The 24,133-nt window shown below is 38.9% G+C and overlaps 1 pseudogene across 1 annotated transcript; it reads right to left on the reverse strand.

The window, feature by feature from the left end:
• Positions 1 to 11,404: 11,404 nt before the first annotated feature.
• LOC308606491 (cell division cycle-associated protein 7-like) lies at positions 11,405 to 12,885 on the reverse strand (annotated as a pseudogene). The gene is made up of 2 exons: positions 12,814 to 12,885; positions 11,405 to 12,727 (listed from the first exon to the last, which is right to left on the reverse strand). The product of its transcript is annotated as a cell division cycle-associated protein 7-like (transcript).
• Positions 12,886 to 24,133: the final 11,248 nt, after the last annotated feature.

Here is a 24,133-nt window from a genome sequence, read left to right on the forward strand (position 1 = left end):
GGGAGAACATTGCAAATATTGTTTCAGTGGGGTTTTTTTGTTTTATTTTTTGATTTAGTACTCTCTGTATTATTCTTTATTTTTTTAATTTTTATTTTATATTGGACCATAGTGGATTAACAATGTTGTGTTCATTTCAGGTATACAGCAAAGTGATTCAGTTATACATATACATGTATCTATTCTTTTTCAAATTATTTTCCCATTTGGTTATTACAGAATCTTGAGCACGGTTCCCTGTGCTATACAGTAGGTCCTTGTTGGTAATCTATTTTAAATATAGTAGTGTGTACATGTCTATCCCAAATTCCCAATCTGTCCCTCCCCTTATCCTTCCCTACTGATAACCATAAGTTCACTCTCTAACTCTGTGAACCTGTTTATGTTTCGTAAATAATTCATTTTTATCATTATTTTTAGATTCCGCATATAACTGACATCATATGATATTTGTTTTTCTCTGTCTGACTTACTTCACTTAGTATGAAAATCTCTAGTTCCATCCATGTCACTGCAAATGGCATCATTTCATTCTTTCTTAATGGCTGAGTAATATTACATTGTGTATATGTACCACATCTTCTTCATCCATTCATCTGTGGATGGACATTTAGTTTGCTTCTGTATCTTGACCATTGTAAACAGTGCTGCAATGAATATTGGGGTGCATGTACCCCTTCAAACCATGTTTTCTCTGGATGTATGTCCAAGAGTAGGATTGCTGGGTCATATGGTAGCTCTATTTTTAGTTTTTTAAGGAACTGCCATACTGTTCTCCATAGTGACAATATCAATTTACATTCCCACCAATGGTGTAGGGAGGTTCCCGTCTCTTTTTTTCACATCTTTATTGGAGTATAATTGCTTTACAATGTTGGTTAGTTTCTGCTGTACAACAAAGTGAATAAGCTATACGTATACATATATCCCCATGTCCCCTCCCTCTTGAGCCTCCCTCCCACCCTCCCTATCCCATCCCTCTAGGTCATCACAGAGCATTGAGTTGATCTCCCTGAGCTAAGCAGCAGCTTCCCACTAACCATCCATTTGACATTTGGTAGTGTATATATGTCCATGCAACTCTCTCACTTTGTCCCAGAGTCCCCTTCCCCACCACCATGCCCTCAAATCCTTTCTCTACACCTGTATCTTTATTCCTGCCCTGCCACTAGGTTCATCATTACCACTTTTTTAGATTCCATATATATGCATTTACATTCCATATATATATGCGTTAGCATACGGTATTTGTTTTTCTCTTTCTGACTTACTTCACTCTGTATGACAGACTCTAGGTCCATCCACCTCACTACAAATAACTCAGTTTCATTCCTTTTTATGGCTGAGTAATATTCCATTGTGTATGTATGCCACAACTTCTTTATGCATTGATAAATGGATAAAGACACTTAAGACATTTAGGTTGCTTCCTTGTCCTGGCAATTATTAGTGCTGCAATGAACATTGTGGTACATGTATCTTTTTGAATTATGGTTTTCTCAGGGTATATGCCCAGTAGTGGGATTGCTGGGTCATACGGCAGTTCTATTTTCAGTTTTTTAAAGAACATCCATAGTGGCTGTATCAATTTACATTCCCACCAGCAGTGCAGGAGGGTTCCCTTTCCTCCACAACCTCTTGAGCATTTATTGTGTCTAGATTTTTTGATGATGGCCATTCTGAACTGTGTAAGGTGATACCTCATTGTGGTTTTGATTTGCATTTCTCTAATGATTAGAAATGCTGATCATCTTTTCATGTGTTTGTTGAACAAATGTATATCTTCTTTGGAGAAATTTAGGTCTTCTGCCCGTTTTTGGATTGTGTTGGTTGTTCTTTTTCTATTGAACTGAATGAGCTGCTTGTATATTTTGGAGATTAATCCTTTGTTAGTTGCTTCATTTGCATATATTTTCTCCCATTCTGAGGGTTGTCTTTTCATCTTGTTTATGGTTTCCTTTGTTGTGCAAAACTTTTAAGTTTCATTAGGTCCCATTTGTTTATTTTTGTTTTTATTTCCATTTCTCTAGGAGGTGGGTCAAAAAGGATTTTGCTGTGATTTATGTCATAGAGTGTTCTGCCAATGTTTTCCTCTAAGAGTTTTACAGTGCCTGGCCTTACATTTAGGTCTTTAATCCATTTTGAGTTTATTTTTCTGTATGGTGTTAGGGAGTGTTCTAATTTCATTCTTTTATATGTAGCTGTCCAGTTTTCCCAGCACCACTTATTGAAGAGACTGTCTTTGCTCCATTGTATATTCTTGCCTCGTTTGTCAAAGATAAGTTGACTATAGGTACATGGGTTTATCTCTGGGCTTTCTATCTTGTTCCATTGATCTATATTTCTGTTTTTGTTCCAGTACCATACTGTCTTGATTACTGAAGCTTTGTAGTATAGTCTGAAGCCGGGGAGCCTGATTCCACCAATCTGTTGTCCTTTCTCATGATTGCTTTAGCTGTTCAGGGCCTTTTGTGTATCCATACAAATTGTAAAATTTCTTGTTCTAGTTCTGTCAAAAATGCCATTGGTAATTTGATAGGGATTGCATTGAACCTGTAGTATAGTATATAGTCATTTTGACAACAATTGATTCTTCCAATCCAGGAGCATGGTATATCTCTCCATCTGTTTATGTCATCTTTGATTTCTTTCATCGGTGTTTTATAGTTTTCTGAGTACAGGTCTTTTGCCTCTGTAGGTAGGTTTATTCCTAGATTGTTTGTGCTTTTTGCTGCCATCATTGTTAGTGTATAGGAATTCAAGAGATTTTTGTGCATTAATATTTTATCCGGCAACCGTACCAAATTATGTGTCTGTGGGTTTGTCATATATGGCTTTTATTATGTTGAAGTAGGTTCCCTCTATGCCCACTTTCTGGAAAGTTTTCATTGGAATTTTTGTTGAATTTTGTCAAAAGCTTTTTCTGCATCTTTTGAGATGATCATATGGTTGTTATTCTTCATTTTGTTAATATGGTGTATCACAATGATTGTTTTACATATATTGAAGAATCCTTGCATCCCTGGGCTTAATCCCACTTGATCAAAGTGTGTGATCTTTTTAATATGTTGTTGGATTGTTTGTTAGTATTTTGTTGAGGATTTTTGGGTCTATGTTCGTCAGTGATATTGGTATGTAATTTTCTTTTTTGTGATACCTTTGTTTGGTTTTGGTATCAGGATGATGGTGGCTTCATAGAATGAGTTTGGTAGTGACATCCCTCTGAAATTTTTGGAAGAGTTTGCAAAGAATAGGTATTAACTCCTCTCTAAATGCTTGATAGAATTCACTTGTGAAGCCATCTGGTCCTAGACATTTTTTTGTTGGAAGATTTTTAATTACAGTTTCAATTTCATTACCTGTGATTGGCCTTTTTAAATTTTCTAATTCTTCCTGGTTCAATCTTGTAAAGTTGTACCTTTCCAAGAATTTGTCCATTTCTTGCAGGCTGTCTGTTTCATTAGCACATAGTTACTTTTAGTACTCTCATGACCCTTTGTATTGCTGCAGTGTCACTTGCAACTTCTCCTTTTTCATTTCTAATTTTATTGATTTGAGTCCTCTCCCTTTTTTTCTTGATGAGTCTGGATAATGGTTTATCAATTTTGTTTATCTTCTCAAAGAACCAACTTTTAGTTTTATTGCTCTTTGCTATTGTTTCCTTCATTTCTTTTTCATTTGTTTCTGATCTGATATTTATGATTTCTTTCCTTCTACTAACTTTGGGCTTTCTTTGTTCTTCTTTTTTCTAGTTGCTTTAGGTGTAAGATTAGATTGTTTATTTGAGATTTTTCTTGTTTCTTGAGGGAGCTTGAATTGGTAAAAACTTCCCCCTTAGAACTGCTTTTGGTGCATCCCATAGGTTTTGGATTGTCTTGTTTTTGTTGTCATTTTTTATAGGTATTTTTAAATTTCTTCTTTGATTTCTTCAATGATCTCTTGGTTATTTAGCAGCACACTGTTTAGCCTCCATGTATTTGTGTTTTTTACTGTTTTTTTTTTTTTTCCTGTAACTGATTTCTAATATCATAGTGTTGTGGTCGGAAAAGATGCTTGATAAAAGCATCAATTTTCTTAAATTTTCCAAGCCTTGATTTTTGACTCAAGATATGATCTATGCTAGAGAACATTTCGTGTACACTTGAGAAGAAAGTGTATTTTTCCACTTTCAGGTGGAAGGTCTTAAAAATATCAATTAAGTCTATCTGGTCTATTGTGTCATTTAAAGCTTCTGTTTCCTATTTTAATTTCTGTGTGGATGAGCTGTCTGTTGGTGTAAGTGGGGTGTTAAAGTCTCCCACTATTATTCTGTTACTGTTGATTTCTCCTGTTATGGCTGTTAGCATTTGCCTTATATATTGAGGTGCTCCTATGTTGGGTGCATAACTGTTTACAGATTTTATGTCTTCTTCTTGGATTGATCCCTTGATCATTATGTAGTGTCCTTCTTTGTCTCTTGTAATAGTCATTATTTTAAAGTCTACTTTGTCTGTTATGAGAATTGCTACTCCAGCTTTCTTGTGATTCCCATTTGCATGGAATATCTTTTTCCATTCCCTCACTTTCAGTCTGTATGTGTCCCTAGGTCTGAAGTGGGTTTCTTGTACATAGCATATATAAGGGTTTTGTTTTTGACTCTATTCAGCCAGTCTGTTTCTTTTGGTTGGAGCATTTAATCTATTTACATTCAAGGTGATTATCAATATGTATGTTCCTATTACCATTTTCTTAATTGATTTGGGTTTGTTTTTGTGGGTCTTTTGTTTTCTTTTGTTTCCCAATTAGAGAAGTTCCTTTAGCATTTGTTGTAAAGCTGGTTTTGTGGTGTTGAATTCTCATATCTTTTGCTTGTCTGCAAAGATTTGATTTCTCCATCGAATCTGAATGAGGTCCTTGCTGGGTAATCTTATTTGTAGGCTCTTTCCTTTCATCACTTCAAATATAGCCTGCCACTCTCTTCTGGTCTATAGATTTTCTGTTGGGAAATCAGCTGATAACCTTATGGTTATTCCCTTGTATGTTATTTTTTTCTGTTCTGTTGCTGCTGTTAAGATTTTTTCCTTGAATATAATTTTTGTTAGTTTGATTAATATGTGTCTGTGTGTGTTTCTCCTAGGTTTTATCCTGTATGGGACTCTCTAAACTTCCTGGACTTGAGTGGCTATTTCCTTTCCCATGTTAGGGAAAGTTTCAACAGTAATCTCTTCAAATATTTTCTCAGATCCTTTCTCTTCTTCTTCTGGGACCCCTGTAATTTGAATGTTTGTGCATTTAATGTTGTCCCAGGGGTCTCTGAGACTGTCTTCAATTCTTTTCATTCTTTTTTCTTTAATCTGCTCCATGGCAGTTATTTCCACCATTTTATCTTCCAGCTCACTTTTCTGTTCTTCTGCCTCAGATATTCTGCTATTGATTCCTTCTAGAGTATTTTTTAACATCTTTATTGGAGTGTAATTGCTTTACAGTGCTGTGTTGTGTTAGTTTCTGCTGTATAACAAAGTGAATCAGCTATACATATACATATATCTCCATATCTCCTACCTCTTGCATCTCCCTCCCACCCTCCCTATCCCACCCCTCTAATTTCAGTTATTGTGCTGTTCATCACTGTTTGTTTGCTGTGTACTTCTTCTAGGTCCTTGTTCAACATTTCTTGTATTTTCTGTATTCTTTTTCAGAGGTTTTGGATCATCTTTACTATCATTACTCTGAATTCTTTTTCAGGTAGGTTGCCTATTTCATCTTCATTTATTTGGTCTTGTATGTCTTTATGTTAATCTTTCATCTGTAACATAATTTTTGTCATTTCATTTTATTTTTTTAATGTGTGGAGCCATATTCCTGTCTTACTGGTTGTTTGGCCTGAGGCATCCAGCACTGAAGTTTGCAGGCAGTTGTGTAGAGCCGGGTCTTGGTGCCAAGATGAGGACATCTAGGCGGCCTCACTCCAGTTAATATTCCCTGGGATCTGAGGTTCTCTGTTAGTCCAGCAGTTTGGATTCAGTGCTCCCACCACAGGAGCTCAGGCCCAAACCCTGGCCTGGGAACCAAGATTCCACAAGCCACACAGTGTGGCAAAAAAAAAAAAAAAAAAAAAAAGGAAAAACAGGAGCAGTACAATAACAAAGAATAAAAAATAAAATAAAATTAGAAAGATAAGAAAATATATTTGGAAAAATAAAAAATATAACAACTGAAACAATATAAAGCAAAACCACAACAGAAAAAAGGAAAGAAGAACATAAAAAAAGGGAACAAGTCAAAAGGAACAGAACAATAATGAAGTATAAAGAATAAAATAAAATTAGAAAAAGAAAAGATTTGTTGGAAAAAATAAAAATATAAATGAATCAACAACAATGTATAACAGAACCCCAAGCTAAAGGAAGAAAAAGAAAAGAAAAGAAAAAGAAAAGGCCAGAAAAGGCCTTGGCTATGGGGGGGCAGAGCTTAGGAGGTGGGTGGAACTTAGGCAGGGTTGGTATTTAGGGTGGGGCGGGGCCTAGGCTCAGCACCCTTGCAGCCAGAAATGGCCTTGCGGTGGGGCTTAGGCAGGGTGACGTTCAAGTGTGGAGTGGGGCCTGGGCTATGACCATTGCAGAAGGGGAGAGGTAGCACACCCAGAGGGGGCTCCAGAAACGGAGTTCCAGAGTTTGGGAGGTAAGGCCCTGGGTGAGGGTGTGTGGGTGGGGATTAGGCTCAGTGTGTTTGAAGGTGGTCTCAGAGGGTGTCTCTGAGTGCTGCATGTAGTGGGGGTGTAGGGCCTTTGGTGGGGGTGTAGGGACAGGACTTGGGCTCTGCGAGGCAGGAAGGATGTTCCAAGAGAAGAGGATTAGGCCTGGGAACCCAACAGGCTTCCCGGTGCCCAAGTGGGCAGGGAAAGGGCTGGCCATGCTCCCTTCCATTTCTCCACCTGCTCCCCCAAATTCTCCCCTGCCCCTCTTACCACTGTACACCTAACAATGGCTGGGTCCTGCCAGCTGTAGGAACTCTGCCCCACCCACAGCTGCCCCTCAGGGGTGCAGGTCCTGTAAGTCCGGCCTTTACTTTTGCTCCGTCTTCCCTCCCTCCCACTACCTCAGGATGCACGCAGCTGGAGGGGGCCTTGGTGGGAAGAGGATCAGGCCTGGGATCTCAGCAGGTTCCTGGGGGCCCAAGTGGGCAGGGGAAATGTTGGCCATGCTCACTTTTGATCCTCTGCCCTCCCAATGGTCCCTCCTTTCCCCCTCAGGGTGTGGGATCCCTTCCCGTCCCCTAGCTGCCTCTCAGGGTCACCGGTCCGGTCCCACCTCCACTTCTCCTCCCACCTCACTCCCTACCACAACCTGCCCAGTTGCTAGGGGTTCCTCCCATCCCCTTAGGTGTCCATGGTCCCCCACCAGTGCATAGCAGGTGCCCTTGTTGTGCAGAGATGCAAATTCCACGTCCTCCTAGTCTGCCATCTTGACTCTGCCCCCAGGTTTCCCTTTTGTCCACATCCTCTCCAGAATTATTGTTTATAGATTTTTTGATGATGGCCATCCTGATTGGTGTGAAGTGATATCTCATTGTAGTTTTGATGCACATTTCTCTACTAATTAGTAATGTTGAGCATCTTTTCATGTGCCTCTTGGCCATCTGTATGTTTTCTTTGGAGAAATGTCTATTTAGGTCTTCTGCCTATTTTTTATTGGGTTGCCTTTTTGATATTGAGCTGCATGAACTGTTTGTTGATTTTGGAGACTAACCCATTGTCAGTCACATCATTTCCAATCCATGTTGTGGATTGCTTTTTTTGTTTTGTTTTGCCTATGGTTTCTTTGCTGTGCAAAAGCTTTTGAATTTCATTAGGTCCCATTTGTTTATATTTTTTCATTACCCTAGGAGATGGCTTGAAAACGTTACTTCTGCAACTTATCTCAAAAAGTTTGACTTACGTTTTCCTCTAAGAGTTTTATAGTATCAGGTTTTACATTTAGGTCTTTAATCCATTTTGAGTTTATTTTTGTATGTGGTGTTAAAGAATGTTCTAATTTAATTTTTTGACATATAGCTGTCCAGTTCTTCCAGCACCATTTATTGATGAGACTGTCTTCCCTCGATCATATAGTCTTGCATCCTTTGTAATAAAGTAATTGACCATAGGTAAATGGGTCTATTTCTGGGCTTTCTATCCTGTTTCATTGATATATATTTCTGTTTTTTTGCTACTACCTTACTGTTTTAATGACTGTATCTTTGTAGTATAAAGTCAGGAGACCTCATTCCACCAGTTCCGTTTTTCTTTCTCAAGGTTGCTTTGATTGTTCAGGGTCTTCTGTGTATCCATAAAATTTTAAGATTTTTTGTCCTAATTCTGTGAAAAATGCCATTGGTAATTTGATAGGAAGTGCACTGAATCTTCACATGCCCTTGATTGTCATTTTGATGATATTGGTCTTCCAATCCAAGAACATGGTACATCTTTCCATCTGCTTTTTTTTTTTTTTTTTTTTTTTTTGTGGTACGAGGGCCTCTCACTGTTGTGGCCTCTCCCATTGTGGAGTACAGGCTCTGGATGCACAGGCTCAGTGGCCATGGCTCACAGTGTAGCCGCTCCATGGCATGTGGGATCTTCCCAGACCGGGGCACAAACCCGTGTCCCCTGCATCGGCAGGCAGACTCTCAACCACTGCGCCACCAGGGAAGCCCTCCATCTGTTTTTGCCATCTTCAATTTCTTTCATCAGGGTCTTAAAGTTTTGAGAGTATGTATCTTCTGTATCCTTAAATAGGTTTATTCTTAAATATTTTATTCTTTTGAATGTAATGGGAAATGGGATTGTTTCTCTAATTTATCTTTCTGATATTTCATTGTTGATGCATACGAATGCAACAGATTTCTGTGTGTTAATTTTGTATCCTGCAACTTTACCAAATTCACTGATGAGCTCTAGTAGTTTTCTGTTAGCATCTTTAGGATTTTCTATGTATAGTATCATGCCATCTGCAAACAGTGACAGTTTTACTTCTTCTTTTCCAAATTGGATTCCTTTTATTTATGTTTCTTCTCTGATTGCTGCAGCTAGAACTTCCAAAACTATGTTGAATAAAAAGGGTGAGAGTGGACATCCTTGTCTTGTTCCTAATTTTAGAGGAAATGTTTTCAGATTTTCACCATTGAGTATGATGTTAACTGTCGGTTTGTCATATATGGCCTTTACTATGTTGAAATATGTTCCCACTGTGCCCAATTTCTGGAGAGTTTTTGTCATAAATGTGTGTTGAATTTTGTCTAAAGCTTTTTGGCATCTATTGAGATGGTTTTTATTCTTCAGTTTGTTGATGTGGTGTATCACAGTGATTTTTTGTGGATATTGAAAAATCCTTACATCCCTGGGATAAATCCCACTTATACTGGTGTATGATCCTTTTAAAATATTGTTGGATTCAGATTGCTAGTATTTTGTTGAAGATTTTTGAGTCTATGTTCATCAGTGATATTGGCCTGTAATTTTCTTTTTTTGTGTGGTATGGTTTTGGTATCAGGGTGATGGTGGACTCATAGAATGAGTTTGGGAGTATTACTTCCTCTACAGTTTTTGGGAAGAGTTTCAGAAGGATAGGTGTTAACGTTTCTCTAAATGATAGAATTCCCCTGTGAAACCATCTGGTCCTGGATTTTTGTTTGTTGGTAGTTTTTAATCACAGTTTCAATTTCATTACCTGTGATTGGTCTCTTCATATTTTCCATTTCTTCCTGGTTCAGTCTTAGAAAGTTATACTTTTCTAAGAATGTGTCCATTTCTTCCAGGTAGTCCATAATTGGCATATAGTTGTTCATAGTAGTCTCTTACGTGCCTTTGTATTTCTGTGATGTCAGTTGTAACTTTTCCTTTTTCATTTCCAATTTTATTTTATTTAGAACAGACCGTTTTATTATTAAAATAAAAAACTTTGTATAACAGCATAACAGATCAAAAACTCTATTTACATTTATTGATTCAAGGTCCAGTTATGCACCAAACACTGCAAGGGCACAGCTACAGGCTGCAGATGCAAAGCAAAATGAACACAGACACAGGTATAGTCTACCTCTATTGAACAATTTGGTTCATGCCAAAACAGGGAAAGAGAGATGACACATGGACTCTGCCCAGAAACTATACTGGCAGAGATGTCAAGTTAGCAAACTGTTGAAAGTCACCCTTCTCCAAAAAGGCACTTCTCACTGTTATAAAAGGGCTTCATACCTGAATGTGAACCCTGTGCCTGGCTTACAATTTCTTCAAGAAAGTAAAAACTGCAAAGAATTGTAGCCAAATATAAGTATCAATTTTCCATGCAACATAAGCAAGAATTTATTTGAAATACCTTATGTTGTGAACTGAAATAAATTTGGCAAGCTACAATTATTCTGAAGTTTTATTCCATGAATTCAAATCGACCTACTCCTGAAGGCTCCCCTTCCCAATTCCCCAGGATGGCTTTTCTACAATGATTTCAAGCATGGCACTGTCCACGATCCTTTGGGTTGTGACCGTGTGGGCCAGATGCACTTGGTGGAAGAAATCAGCAGCAAGTAAGCTTCAACTGTGACAACTTGAATAATAAGCACAATATATGGAATATTCTCCTGAGAGGTCTCCACAGTCATATACTCCACTTGCCAACAATCACCTAATTTTTCCGCATGGTTTTAAGACTTTTGTGCCTTGATTCTGTTAAAAAATGTCAATGGGGGGCTTCCCTGGTGGTGCAGTGGTTGAGAGTCTGCCTGCCGATGCAGGGGACACGGGTTTGTGCCCCAGTCCGGGAAGATCCCACATGCTGCAGAGCAGCTAGGGCCGTGAGCAATGGCTGCTGAGCCGGCGCGTCCAGAGCCTGTGCTCCACAACGGGAGAGGCCACAACAGTGAGAGGTCCGTGCACCGCAAAAAAAAAAAAAAAAAAAAAAAAAAAAAAGGCAATGAACACTAAATCAGATTCAGTGTTTTCATGTAAGCAAGTTAGAGGGTTAGCCTCTGGAAACTGAGGGATGTAGTTAGTTAACACTACTACTACATTTCTAAGTGCTTGGTTTTATGGGTGGATTCCAGGGTTATTTCAACACCAATTAAATCAAACATGCTTTCATAAAATGGTCAATTTAAAAGGATTCTGGAACTAAAAGATGGAAAAGAAGCACTGGAAATAAGAGGGGGGTGGCATGGGATGAGGGGTGAGGGGGAAAGCAAAGGAGAAACTGCAGGAAGGCAGAGTAGAGTTGGCACTATACCTCCATGATGCCCAGACATGCGGGCATGTCTAATGAGGTTAACTTGATTTGCCTATAAGATAGACGATTATCAGAAATCTTAACTTGGGTTTCAATAACATGATAAAATTTTAAACTTTGAAACAAGGAAGATGTGTGAAGTGGAAGGCAGGTAGTGGATCTTCCAATTATTATGCTTGCATTTCAAACTCCTGTTTTAGACTTTTCAAGTAAGCATGCATGTTCCTGAAGCCATGGTACTTGGCTAAGTACACAAGCACCCCAGTTGCATACCCCCCGTCTCTCTGCCAACACAATCTGCAGTTTCATATCCCACGACAGTGTGGGTAGTGCCAGTTTGGGTCTAGCAGAGCGTCCCTGCCTTCATCACTGTAACAGTTTGAAGGCAGCGCTCACAGAACTGGCTTTGAAAGCCCCAGCACCCTGGGTTTCTGAAGTTTGTCTTGGTATTAATAGTTTTCTGGCAGCACTGATGAGAAGTTGATCCCAATGAACGGTTATAGGTCTTCTCTCGAGAGTTGTTGCAGATGTTGTCCAATTCTTCCTCCGTGATTTTGTCCACCAGGAGAATTATATGGGGAAGTGTCATGGATCAGGGTGACGGCTTCAGGGCATGTCATCTTCATTCATGTAACCGGCCATGGACTTCCTCTTTCTCACCAACTTATCCTCCTCTTCCTCCTCCTCCTCCTCCTCTGTGGGCAGGGCACTGTGCAACCCAAGGACCTGAGACCTTGACCTGATAAGAGGTCGAGCTCTCTGCTCAGGGTTTCTCCTGCAGGTGACACCTGGGAATGTGTGCCTTTGGGGTGTCTTTGGATGTGAACTGGGGCTTGGCAGGGAATGCCTTCCAGGGAAGAAGCCAGGGAAGCTTTCAAATTATGACATTAGTTTTGCAAGCATTGCTTTGTTTAGCTTTATATTTAAAGCCCTTTTCTCCAAAAAAATTATGCCACTTTCATCTTCTGAATCAGAATTGCAATCGATCACAGAATTCTTTGAGGGTTCGGAGGGCGCTGTTCTCTTGTTGGCTGCTCCCCTAGTGTTTCAAGTTGGAAACTTCATGGCCACCCAGAGAGGTCCAGAACTTCTGCACTGACTGCGGGTTGACAGCCCACGCAGTCTGCCTACAGCCTCATTCCATCTTGTATCTCACTTTCTGAGAAACTGCAAAAACGTTTTATCATCATTGTTGGCATGAAAAGTAGTGGCAAGTTTGTTAGTGACATCTGGCCTTTGTTTCTGTAAAAATCCACAATGGTCTAACACATCTTGCACTTCACTTTCTGAAAAGCCACAGAAAGATTCATTATCAGAGTCCTCATAAAAAACATGTGCCATTCTTCACTGATATCTGACCTGAATTTAGGTTTTGTGTTTGCAAAATTATCAGAAGCAAAGCTGTCACAACTGTTGTCAGAGGATGATGAGGTTTCCATGGAAATCAACTTCACACAGCTGAATTTCTTGAAGTTCTTCTTTGCTCTGTGATACTTTCATGGCACATGGCGAGTGCCCATGCTGGTGGCTGGTTCTGGGAGTGGGGAGAGCTGAGCAGCCAGGCACCCTGTGGTTGCACCATGCAGGAGCCAGAGTCCGAGTCATGCTGGCCAGCAGGGCACGCAGAACCCAGGCTGGAGGGGCGGGGCATGGCCCGAATTACCAATTTTATTGACTTGAGTCCTCTCCCTTTTTTTCTTGATGAGTCTGGGTAAAGGTTTATTAGTTTTCTTTATCTTCTCGAAGAACCAGCTTTTATTTTCATTGATCTTTGATATTCTTCATCTCTATTTCATTTATTTCTACTGTGATCTTTATGATTTCTTTCCTTCTGCTAAGTTCGGATTTTGTTTGCTCTTCTTTCTCTAGTTGCTTTAGGTGTAAAGTTAGGTTGTTTATTTGTGATTTTTCTTGTTTCCTGAAGTTTGTATTTCGATAAACTTCCCTCTTAGAACTGCTTTTGCCATGTCCCATAGGTTTTGGATCATCATGCTTTGTTTTACATTTGTCTCTAGGTATTTTTTGGTTTCTTCTTTGATTTCTTCAGTGATCCACTGGTTATTTAGTAGCATATTGTTTAGCCTCCACGTGTTAGTCTTTTTACAGTTTTTTTTCTTGTAATTTATTTCTAATCTCATAGTGTTGTGTTTTGAAAAGATGCTTGATATGATTTCTATTTTCTTAAATTTACCAAGGCTGACTTTGCGGCCCAACAGGTGGTCAATCCTGGAGAATGTTCCATGTGCACTTAAGAAGAATGTGTATTCTGCTGCTTTTGGATAGAATGCTCTATAAATATCAGTTAAGTCCATTTGGTCTAATGTGTCATTTAAGGCCTGTGTTTCCTTATTGATTTTCTGTCTCGATGATCAGTCCACTGATGAATGTGAAGTGTTAAAGTCCCCCACTATTACTGTGTTACTGTCAATTTCTCCATTTATGTCTATTAGCATTTGCCTTATGTATTGAGGTGCTCCTATGTTGGGTGAATAAATATTTACAATTGTTATATCTTCTTCTTGGATTGACCCCTTGATCATTATGTAGTATCCTTCTTTGTCTCTTGTAGTAGTCTTTGTTTTAAAGTCTATTTTGTCTGATATGAGTATTGCTACTCCAGCTTTCTTTTGATTTCTATTTGAGTGGTATACCTTTTTCCATCCCCTCACTTTCAGTCTGTATGTGTCCCTAGATCTGAAGTGGGTTTCTTGTAGAGAGCATATGTACAGGTCTTGTTTGTGTATCCATTCAGACAGTCTGTGTCTTTTGGTTGGAGCATTTAATCCATTTACATTTAAGGTAATTATCAATATGTATGCTCTTATTGCCATTTTGTTAATTGTTTTGGATTTGATTTTATAGGTCTTTTTTCTTCCCTTCCTCTTTTGTTCTCTCCTCTTGTGCTTTGATGACTAAACTTAGTGTTGTGTTGGATTCCTTTTTCATTTTTATATGTGTATCTACTGTAGATTTATGGTTTGTGGTTACCATGAGGCTTTGATATAGCAGTCTATATATAAACAAGATTATTTTAAGTTGCTGGTCTTTTAATTTCAAATGCATTTCCAATATCCTGTATTTTTCTCTCCACTTCTCACAAGTGCTGTTTCTGATATATTTGTGTGCAGATGATTTCCTACCTTTACTTTATGTTTGCCTTTACTGGTGAGCTTTTCCATTCCTAATTTTCTTATTTCTAGTATTGGCCTTTTCTTTTCGCTTTAGAGAAGTTCCTTTACATTTGTTGCAAAGCTGGTCTGGTGGTGATGAATTCTCTTAGCTTTTGCTTGTCTGTAAAGATTTTAATTTCTCCATCAAATCTGAATGAGAGTATTGGTTGTAGGTTCTTCCCTTTCACTACTGTAAATGTATCACGCCACTCCCTTCTGGTCTGCAGAGTGTCTGCTGAGAAATCAGCTGATAACCTCATGGGGATTACCTTGTATGTTATTTGTTACTTTTCCCTTGTTGCTTTTAATATTTTTTCTTTGTCTTTAATTTTTGACAGTTTGATTACTATGTGTCTAAAAGTGTTCCTCCTTGGGTTTATCCTGTATGGGACTCTCTGTGCTTCCTGGACTTGGGTGACTCTTTCCATTCCCATGTTAAGGAAGCTTTCAAATATAATCTCTTCAAATATTTTGTCAGGTCCTTTCTCTTCCTCTTCTCATTTAGGGATCCCTATAATGCAAATGTTGGTGAATTTAATGTTGTCCCAGAGGTCTCTTCGATGGTCTTAATATCATTTCATTCTTTTTTCTTCATTCTGTTCTGCAGCAGTGATTTCCACCATTCTGTATTACAGGTCATTTATGCATTCATTCTTTTTTTTTTTTTTTTTTTTTTTTTTTTGCGGTACATGGGCTTCTTACCATTGTGGCCTCTCCTGTTGTGGAACACGTCTCCTGACGTGCAGGCTCAGTGGCCATGGCTCACAGGCCTAACCGCTCCATGGCATATGGGATCTTCCCAGACCAGGGCACAAACCTGTGTCCCCTGCATCGGCAGGCGGACTCTCAACCACTGCTCCACCAGGGAAGCCCCCATTTATGCATTCTTCTGCCTCAGTTATTGTGCTACTGATTCCTTCTAGTGTATTTTTCATTTCAGTTATTGTATTGTTCATCTCTGTTTGTTCTTTAGTTCTCCTAGGTCTTCATTAAACATTTCTTGTATCCTCTCAATCTGTGCCTCCATTCTTTTTCCAAGATCTTGGATCATCTTCACTACCATTACTCCAAATTAATTTTCTGGTAGATTGGCCATCTCAGTTTGGCTTAGTTGTTCTGGGATTTTATCTTGTTCCTTCATCTGAGATATATTCCTTTGCTGCCTCAACATTTTTCTAAAATTTATATTGGAGTAGAGTTGCCTTACAATATTGTGTTAGTTTCTAGTATATAGCAAAGTGAATCAGCTGTACGTATACATATATCCCCTCTTTGTTGGATTTCCTTCCCATTTAGGTCACCACAGAGCATTGAGTAGTGTTCCCTGTGCTATACAGTAGGTTCTCATTAGTTATCTATTTTATACATAGTATCAATAGCGTATATATGTCAATCCCACTCTCCCAATTCATTTCACCCCTCCCTTCCCCCTTGGTATCTATATGTTTGTTCTCTACGTCTGTGTCTCTATTTATGCATTCTAAATAAGATCGTCTATACCAAATTTTTACATTCCACATGTATGCATTAATATATGATATTTGTTTTTCTCTTTCTGACTTACTTCACTCTGTTTAACAGTCTCTAGGTCCACCCACATCTCTACAAATTACCTAATTTCATTCCTTTTTATGGCTGAGTAACATTAAATTGTATATATGTACCATATCTTCTTTATCCATTCCTCTGTTAATGGATATTTAGTTTTTTTCCATGTCCTGGCTATTGTAAATAGTGCTGCAATGAACATTGGGGTGCATGTGTCTTTATGACTTATGGCTTTCTCTGAATATATGCCCAGTAGTGGGATTGCTGGGTCACATGGTACTCCTATTTTTAATTTTTTAAGGAACCTCCATACTGTTCTCCATAATGGCTGTATCAATTTACATTCCTACCAACAGTGCAAGAGGGTTCTCTTTTCTCCACACACACTCGAGCATTTATTGTTTGTAGATTATGTGATGACGGCCATTCTCATTGGTATGAGGTGATATCTCATTGTAGTTTTGATTTCCATTTCTGTAATAATTAGTGATGTTGAGCATTTTTTTCATGTGTTTGCTGGCCATCTGTATGTCTTCTTTGGAGAAATGTCTATTTAGGTCTTCTGTGCAGTTTTTGATTGGGTTGTATGTTTTTTTTTGATATTGAGTTAAATGAGCTGTTTGTATATTTTGGAAATTCACCCTTTGTCAGTTGCTTCATTTGCAAATATTTTCTCCCTTTCTGAGGGTTGTCTTTTCATCTTCTTTATAGTTTTCTTTGCTCTGCAAAAGCTTTTAAATTTCATTAGGCCCCATGTGTTTATTTTTGTTTTTATTTCCATTATTCTAGGAGGTGAGTCAAAATAGATCTTGCTGCAATTTATGTCATAAAGTGTTCTGCCTGTTTTCCTCTAAGAGTTTTATAGTGTCTGGCCTTACATTTAGATCTTTAAACCATTTTGAGTTTATTTTTGTGTATGGTTTTAGGGAGTGTTCTAATTTCATTCTTTTACATGTAGCTATCTAATTTTCCCAGCACCACTTATTGAAGAGGCTGCCTTTGCTCCATTGTGTATTCTGGTCTCCTTTGTCATAGATTAAGTCACCATAGTGGCATGGGTTTATTTCTGGGCTTTCTACCCTATTCCATTGATCTATATTTCTGTTTTTTTGTCAGTAGCATTCTGTCTTGATTGCTGTAGGTCTATAATATAGTCTGATGTTGGGGAGTCTGATTCCTCCAACTCCACTTTTTTTTTTCTCAAGATTGCTTTTGCTATTTGAGGTCTTTTGTGTTTCCATACAAATTGTAAAATATTTTTATTCTAATGCTGTGAAAAATGCCATTGGTGACTTGATAAGGATTTCATTGAATCTGTAGATTGCTTTGGGTAGTATAGTCATTTTCACAATATTGATTCTTCCAATCCAAGAACATGGTATATCTCTCCATCTGTATTTGTCATCTTTGACTTCTTTCATCAGTATGTGATAGTTTTCTGCATACAGTTCTTTTGGCCCCTTATGTATGTCTATCCCTAAGTATTTTATTCTTTTTGTTGCAATGGTAAATGGGATTGTTTTCTTAATTTCTATTTCTGATCTTTCTTTGTTAGTGTATAAGTATGCAAGAGATTTCTGTGTATTAATTTTCTATCTTACAACTTTGCCAAATTCGTTGATGAGCTCTAGTAGCTTTCTAGTAGCATCTTTAGGATTTTTCATGTATAGTATTATGTCATCTGCAAAGAGTGACAGTTTTATTTCTTCTTTTCCAATTTGGATTCCTTTTATTTCTTTTTATTCTCTGTTTGCCATGGTTAACACTTCCAAAACTAGGTTGAATAAAAATGGTGAGAGTGGATATCCTTGTGCTCTTCCAGATTTTAGAGGAAATGCTTTCAGTTTTTCACCATTGAGAATGATGTTTGTTGTGGATTTGTCATATATGACTTTTATTATTTTGAAGTAGGTTCCCTCTATGTCCACTTTCTGGAAAGTTTTCAATAAAAATTGGTGTTGAATTTTGTCAAAAGCTTTTTCGGCATCTCTTGAGATGATCATATGGTTGTTAATCTTCAATTTATTAATATGGTGTTTCACATGATTGATTTGTGTATATTGAAGAATCCTTGCATCACTGGGAGAAATCCCACTTGATCATTGTGTATAATCCTTTTACAGTGTTGTTGGATTTGGTTTGCTAGTATTTTGTTGAGAATTTTTACGTCTATATTCATCAATGATATTGGTGTGTAATTTTCTTTTTAATGTAATATCTTTGTCTGGTTTTGGTATCAGGGTGATGGTGATCTCACAGAATGAGTTTGGGAGTGTTCTTTCCTCTGAAAAATTTTGGATGAGTTTGAGAAGAATAGGTGTTAACTCCTCTCTAAATGTTTGATAGAATTCACCTGTGAAGCCATCTGGTCCTGGACTTTTGTTTGTTGGAAGATTTTTAATCACAGTTTCAATTTCATTACTTGTGATTGGTCTGTTCATATTTTCTGTTTCTTCCTGGTTCAGTCTTGGAAGGTTGTAGCTTTCTAAAAGTGTGTCCATTTCTTCCAGGTTGTCCATTTTATTGGCATACAGTTGCTTGTAGTAGTGTCTCATGACCCTTTGTATTTCTGCAGTGTCAGTTGTAAATTCTCCTTTCTCATTTCTAATTTTATTGATTTGATTCCTCTCTTATTTTTCTTGATGAGTCTGGTAAAGTTTTATCTATTTTGTTTATCTTCTCAAATAACCAGCTTTTAGGTTTATTGATCTTTGCTATTGTTTTCTTTGTTTCTGTTTAATTTATTTCTGCTCTGATTTTTATGATTTCTTTCCTTCTACCTACTTTGGATTTTGTTTGTTCTTTCTCTAGTTGCTTTAGGTGTAAGGTTATGTTGTTTATTTGAGATTTTTCTTGTTTATTCATGTAGGATTATATTGCTATAAATTTCCCTCTTAGTACTGCTTTTGCTTCATTCTATATGTTTTGGGTCATTGTGTTTTCATTGTCAATTTTTTGCAGTTTTTTTCTTATTTCTTTGTTGATTTCTTCAGTGATCTCTTGGATTTTTAGTAGCATATTGTTTAGCCTTCATGTGTTTGTGTTTTTTACATTTTTTTCCTGTCACTGATTTCTAATCTCATAGTGTTGTGTTTGGAAAATACGCTTGATATGATTTCAGTTTTCTTAAATTTACCAAGGCTTGATTTGTGACCCAAGATGTGATCTATCCTGGAGAATGTTCCGTGTGCACTTGAGAAGAAAGTGCATTCTGCTGCTTTCAGATAGAATATCCTATAAATATCAATTAAGTCTATCCGGTCTAATGTGTCATTTAAGGCTTGTGTTTCCTTATTAATTTTCTGTCTGGTTGATCCATCCATCAGTGAAAGTGGAGTGTTAAAGTCCCCCACTATCATTGTGTTACTGTCAATTTCTCAATTTATGGCTGTTAGCATTTGCCTTATGTATTGAAGTGCTCCTATGTTGGGTTCATAAATATTTACAATTGTTATATCTTCTTGGATTGATCCCTTGATCATTATGCAGTGTCCTTACTTGTCTCTTGTAACAGCCTTTACTTTAAAGTCAGTTTTATCTGATATGAGTATTGCTACTCCAACTTCCTTTTGATTTCCATTTGCATGGCATATCTTTTTCCATTCCCTCACTTTCAGTCTGTATGTGTCCCTGGGTCTAAAGTGGGTGTCTTGTAGACAACATCTATACTGGTCTTGTTTTTGTATCCATTCAGCCAGTCTGTGTCTTTTGGTTGGAACACTTAAATCATTTACATTTAAGGTAATTATCAATATATATATTCTTTTTTTTTTTAAATTTATTTATTTTGCTGTGTTGGGTCTTCATTTCTGTGCAAGGGCTTTCTCTAGTTGTGGCAAGCAGGAGCCACTCTTCATCGCGGTGCGTGGGCCTCTCACTATCGCGGCCTCTCTTGTTGCGGAGCACAGGCTCCAGACACGCAGGCTCAGTAGTTGTGGCTCACGGGCCCAGTTGCTCCACGGCATGTGGGATCCTCCCAGACCAGGGCTCAAACCCGTGTCCCCTGCATTAGCAGGCAGATTCTCAACCACTGCACCACCAGGGAAGCCCCAATATATATATTCTTATTACCATTTTCTTAATTGTTTTTTTTTGTTTGTGTTTGTAGATCATTTTCTTCTCTTGTGTTTCCTGCCTAAAGCAGTTCTTTTAGAATTTGTTGCTAAGCTAGTCTGCTGGTGCTGAATTCTCTTAGCTTTTGCTTGTCTGTGAAGCTTTTGGTTTCTCCATCAAATCTGAATCAGAGCTTTGTTGGGTAGAGTAATTTGGGTTGTAGATTTTTTCCTTTCATCACTTTAAATATATCCTGTTGGGCCTCCCTGGTGGCGCAGTGGTTGAGAGTCCGCCTGCCGATGCAGGGGATACGGGTTCGTGCCCCGGTCTGGGAGGATCCCATATGCCGCGGAGCGGCTGGGCCCGTGAGCCATGGCCGCTGGGCCTGCGCATCCGGAGCCTGTGCTCCGCAACGGGAGAGGCCACAACAGTGAGAGGCCCGCATACCGCAAAAAGAAAAAAAAAAAAAAAAAAAAAAAAAAAAAAATATATATCCTGCCATTTCCTTCTGGCATGCAGAGATTCTGCTGAAAGATCAGCTGATAACCTTATGGGGATTCCTTGTATATTATTTGTTACTTTTCCCTTGCAACTTTTAATATTTTTTCCTTGTATTTAATTTTTGACAGTTTGTTTAATTGTGTTTTGGCCTCTTCTTCCTTGAGTTTATCCTGTATGGGACTCTCTGTGCTTCCTGGACTTGGTTGACTATTTCCTTTCCCATGTTAGGGAAGTTTTCAACTATAATCTCTTCAAATATTTTCTCAGACCCTTTCTCTTTCTTTTCTTCTTCTGGGATCCCTGTAGTTTGAATGTTGGTGAATTTAATGTTGTCCAGAAGTCGAGACTCTCCTCAAGTCTTTTGATTCCTTTCTCTTTATTCTGCTCTGCAATGGTTATTTCCACCATTCTGTCTTTCAGTTCACTTATCTTTTCTTCTGCCTCAGTTATTCTGCTATTGATTCTTCTAGTGTATTTTTAATTTCAGTTATTGTGTTGTTCATCAGTTTGTTTTTTCTTTAGTTCTTCTAGGTTTTTGTTAAACATTTCTTGTATTTTATGCATTTATTTCTGAGATTTTGGATCATCTTTGCTATCATTACTCTGAATTCTTTTTCAGGTAGATTGCCTGTTTTCTCTTCATTCATTTTGCCTTGTGGGTTTTTACCTTGCTCCTTCATCTGCAACGTATTTCTCTGTCTTCTTTATCTTCTCTGACCTCACCCTGAGGTCTCCTTTCCATAGGTTACAGGTTCGTAGTTCTTCTTGTTTCTGGTGTCTGCCCCCAGTGAGTGAGTTTGGACCAGTAGGCTTCCTTATGGGAGGGACTGGTGCCTGGGTTCTCATGGGTGGTACTGGATCTCTTCCCTTTGATGGGCAAGACACATAAGGTGGTGTGTTTTGTGATGTCTATGGGCTTAGTACGACTTTAGGCAGCCTGTCTTGTGACAGGTGGGTTTATGTTCCTGTCTTGCTTATTGTTTGTCATGGGGTGTTCAGCACTGAAGCCTGCTGACAGTTGGGTGGAGCTGGGTCTTGGAGTTAAGACGGAGACCTCTGGGAGATTTCTTGCCAATTACTATTCCCTGGGGCCAGGAGTTCTCTGGTGTTACAGCATCCTGGTCTTGGCACTCCCACCCCAGAGGCTCAGGCCTGACCCCTGTACCAAGATGCCACAAGCCACCAGCTTGGCAAAAAAGGGAAAAAAGAAACAAGAAAAAAGAAAAAAAAATGGTGGAAGAAAACAAATGTAAACAAACATACATACAAAACTCAAGACAAAATAGCAAAGATAAAAAGAAGCAAGCAGCAACAGCAACAATTAAAAACAAACAAACAAAATCACAGAGAAATGGTAAAAGCAAAACCAAACTAACAAAAACTAAAAGAAACAAAGAAACACACACACATACACAATAAGAAACAAAAACAAAAACAGAGAAAACAAACAACAGAAGAACACCAGACAAACAGAAGAATCCCAAAATGAGATCAAACAAATAAAAACAAAATTAACGAAAAGAAAAAAATAAAAAGCAAAACAAAAACAGATTGCAAAGTGAAGGAAAAGCAAAGAAAAACAAAACAAACACACAAAAATGATAAAAAGAATAAAAGATAAAAAAAGATAAGATTAAGTAGAACACAGGAAAAAAAGATTAAAGAAATAGAACAAAAGAAAGAAAAAAAACACAGAACTGCAAAAAAGTAACAGAAATAGAAAAATTAAAAAATAAAAAGTATATTAAAAACATTTTAAAAATAAAAAATTAAATAAAAATAAAAACAAATAATAATTAAAAAAACAACAGAACAAAACAAAACACAAAAAATAGTAATAATCATATTTTCATGGGGTCTCAGCTGTCAGTATCCTTGCCCCCACCATGAGTTACAGCCAACCTCTGCCTCCCTGGGAAGCCTTCCAAAACCTCTAGGTCTCTGGTTCCACTGTGGGACCTGTGGAGCAACTCAGACTCTGACCTTGCCCAACTCCTATGTGTACTAGTCCTCAAGGTCCAAAGCTGCTAAAGTTAGACTGGTTTCAGTTTTGGGAACACTCATTGTCCGTTCAGATGTTCCATAGATGCAGGGTTTACCAAACTGATTGTGGGGATTTAATCTTCAGTTTGTGCAGCTCCATGAAAAGATTTTTGTTCTTCTTCCTTAGTCACCCTGCCTCTGAGGCTCAGCTGTGGTTTTAGCCCCACTCTGTGTGTGGGCCACGCACAGTAGTCTGCTCCCAAGGCTTTTCTGGAGCACTTGGTTCTGCCCTGGTGAGGACATGACACGTGGTTAGTATGACTGCCTGGTTTGTGCGGGCCCCATTAGTGACAGGTGCATGGGAAAGCTGGTGGCCATGGGTGCGACATATCTGGCCCTAGTGGAAGCTTTTCCTAGCACCTGTTGGCTGGTGTAAGAAGGTCAGTCCTGGTGGCGGCTTTTCTTAGTGCCTGGTGGTGGGTGCGAGAAGGCCAACACTGGTGGGGCCTTTTCCTAACCCCTGGTGGGGCAGGTGGCCAGTGAGTGGGGAGAGAGAGGCTGCAATGGCAGCTCTATCCCTTGTGCATCACTCAACAGTGGCACCTTGCTTCTATGGCAGTCTGGATTTCCTCCAAAAGCACGTATTTCCTCCCTCTTGTCCCCTCAGGCTGTCTCCTCTCAGCCAACTCTGCCTGTCTCATCTTGTCTAGCTTTCTGTGATTGTGGTTCCTGTCCCTCAGGCTGCAAGGTTATTGTTCTTGCATCTGCTCTTTACCTGCTGGTGGATGAGGATGTTTAAAAGGTTTGTGCAGGCTTCCTGTTGGGAGGACTTGGTTCCTGCCCACTGATGTGTGGAGCAGGATCTTGTCCCTATGGTGGGCAGTGCTATGCTCAGGAAAACTTTAAGCAGCCTGTCTGCTGATGGGTGGGGCTGTGTTCCCGCCTTGTTAGCTGTTTGGCCTTGAGGCATCCCAGAACTGGAGCCTACAGGCTGTTGGGTGGGGCTAGGTCTTGGAGGGGGAAATGGCATCCTCCAGGAGGGCTCACACCAATGAGTATTCACCGGAGCTGCTGCTGCCAGTGTCTTTGTCCCTGCAGTGAGCCACAGCTGCCTCCCACCTCCACATGAGGCCCTTCAGTAGTAGCAGGTAGGTCTGGCCCAGTCTCTTATGAGGTCACTGCTTTTTTTCCCTGGGTCCTGATGCACACTAGACCTTATGTGCACCCTCCAAGAGTGGAATTTCTGTTTCCCTGAGTCCTGTGGAACTCCTGCAATTCTCCACTGGCCTTCAAACCCAAATTCTCTGGGTGATCCTCCTCCCATTGCCAGACCCCCAGGCTGGGAAGCCTGATGTGGGGCTCAGGGCTTTCACTGTTGTGGGAGATCTTCTGTGGTATAATTATTTCCCAGATTGTGGGTCACCCATCCAGAGGCTATGGAATTTGATTTTATTGTGATCGCACCCTTCCTACCATCTCACTTTGGCTTCTTCTTTGTCTTTGGGTGTAGGGTATTTTTTTGGTAGGTTCTAGCATATTTTTTGTCAATGGTTGTTCAGTAGTAAGTTGTGATTTCAGTGTTTCTGTAAGAAGGGCTGAGCTCACGTCCTTCTACTGTACTATCTTGCTGGCCAGTATTATTCT

The sequence above is a fragment of the Mesoplodon bidens genome (assembly GCF_964165515.1).
Source record: "Mesoplodon bidens genome assembly, chromosome: 1".
Classification (NCBI taxonomy): domain Eukaryota; kingdom Metazoa; phylum Chordata; class Mammalia; order Artiodactyla; family Ziphiidae; genus Mesoplodon; species Mesoplodon bidens.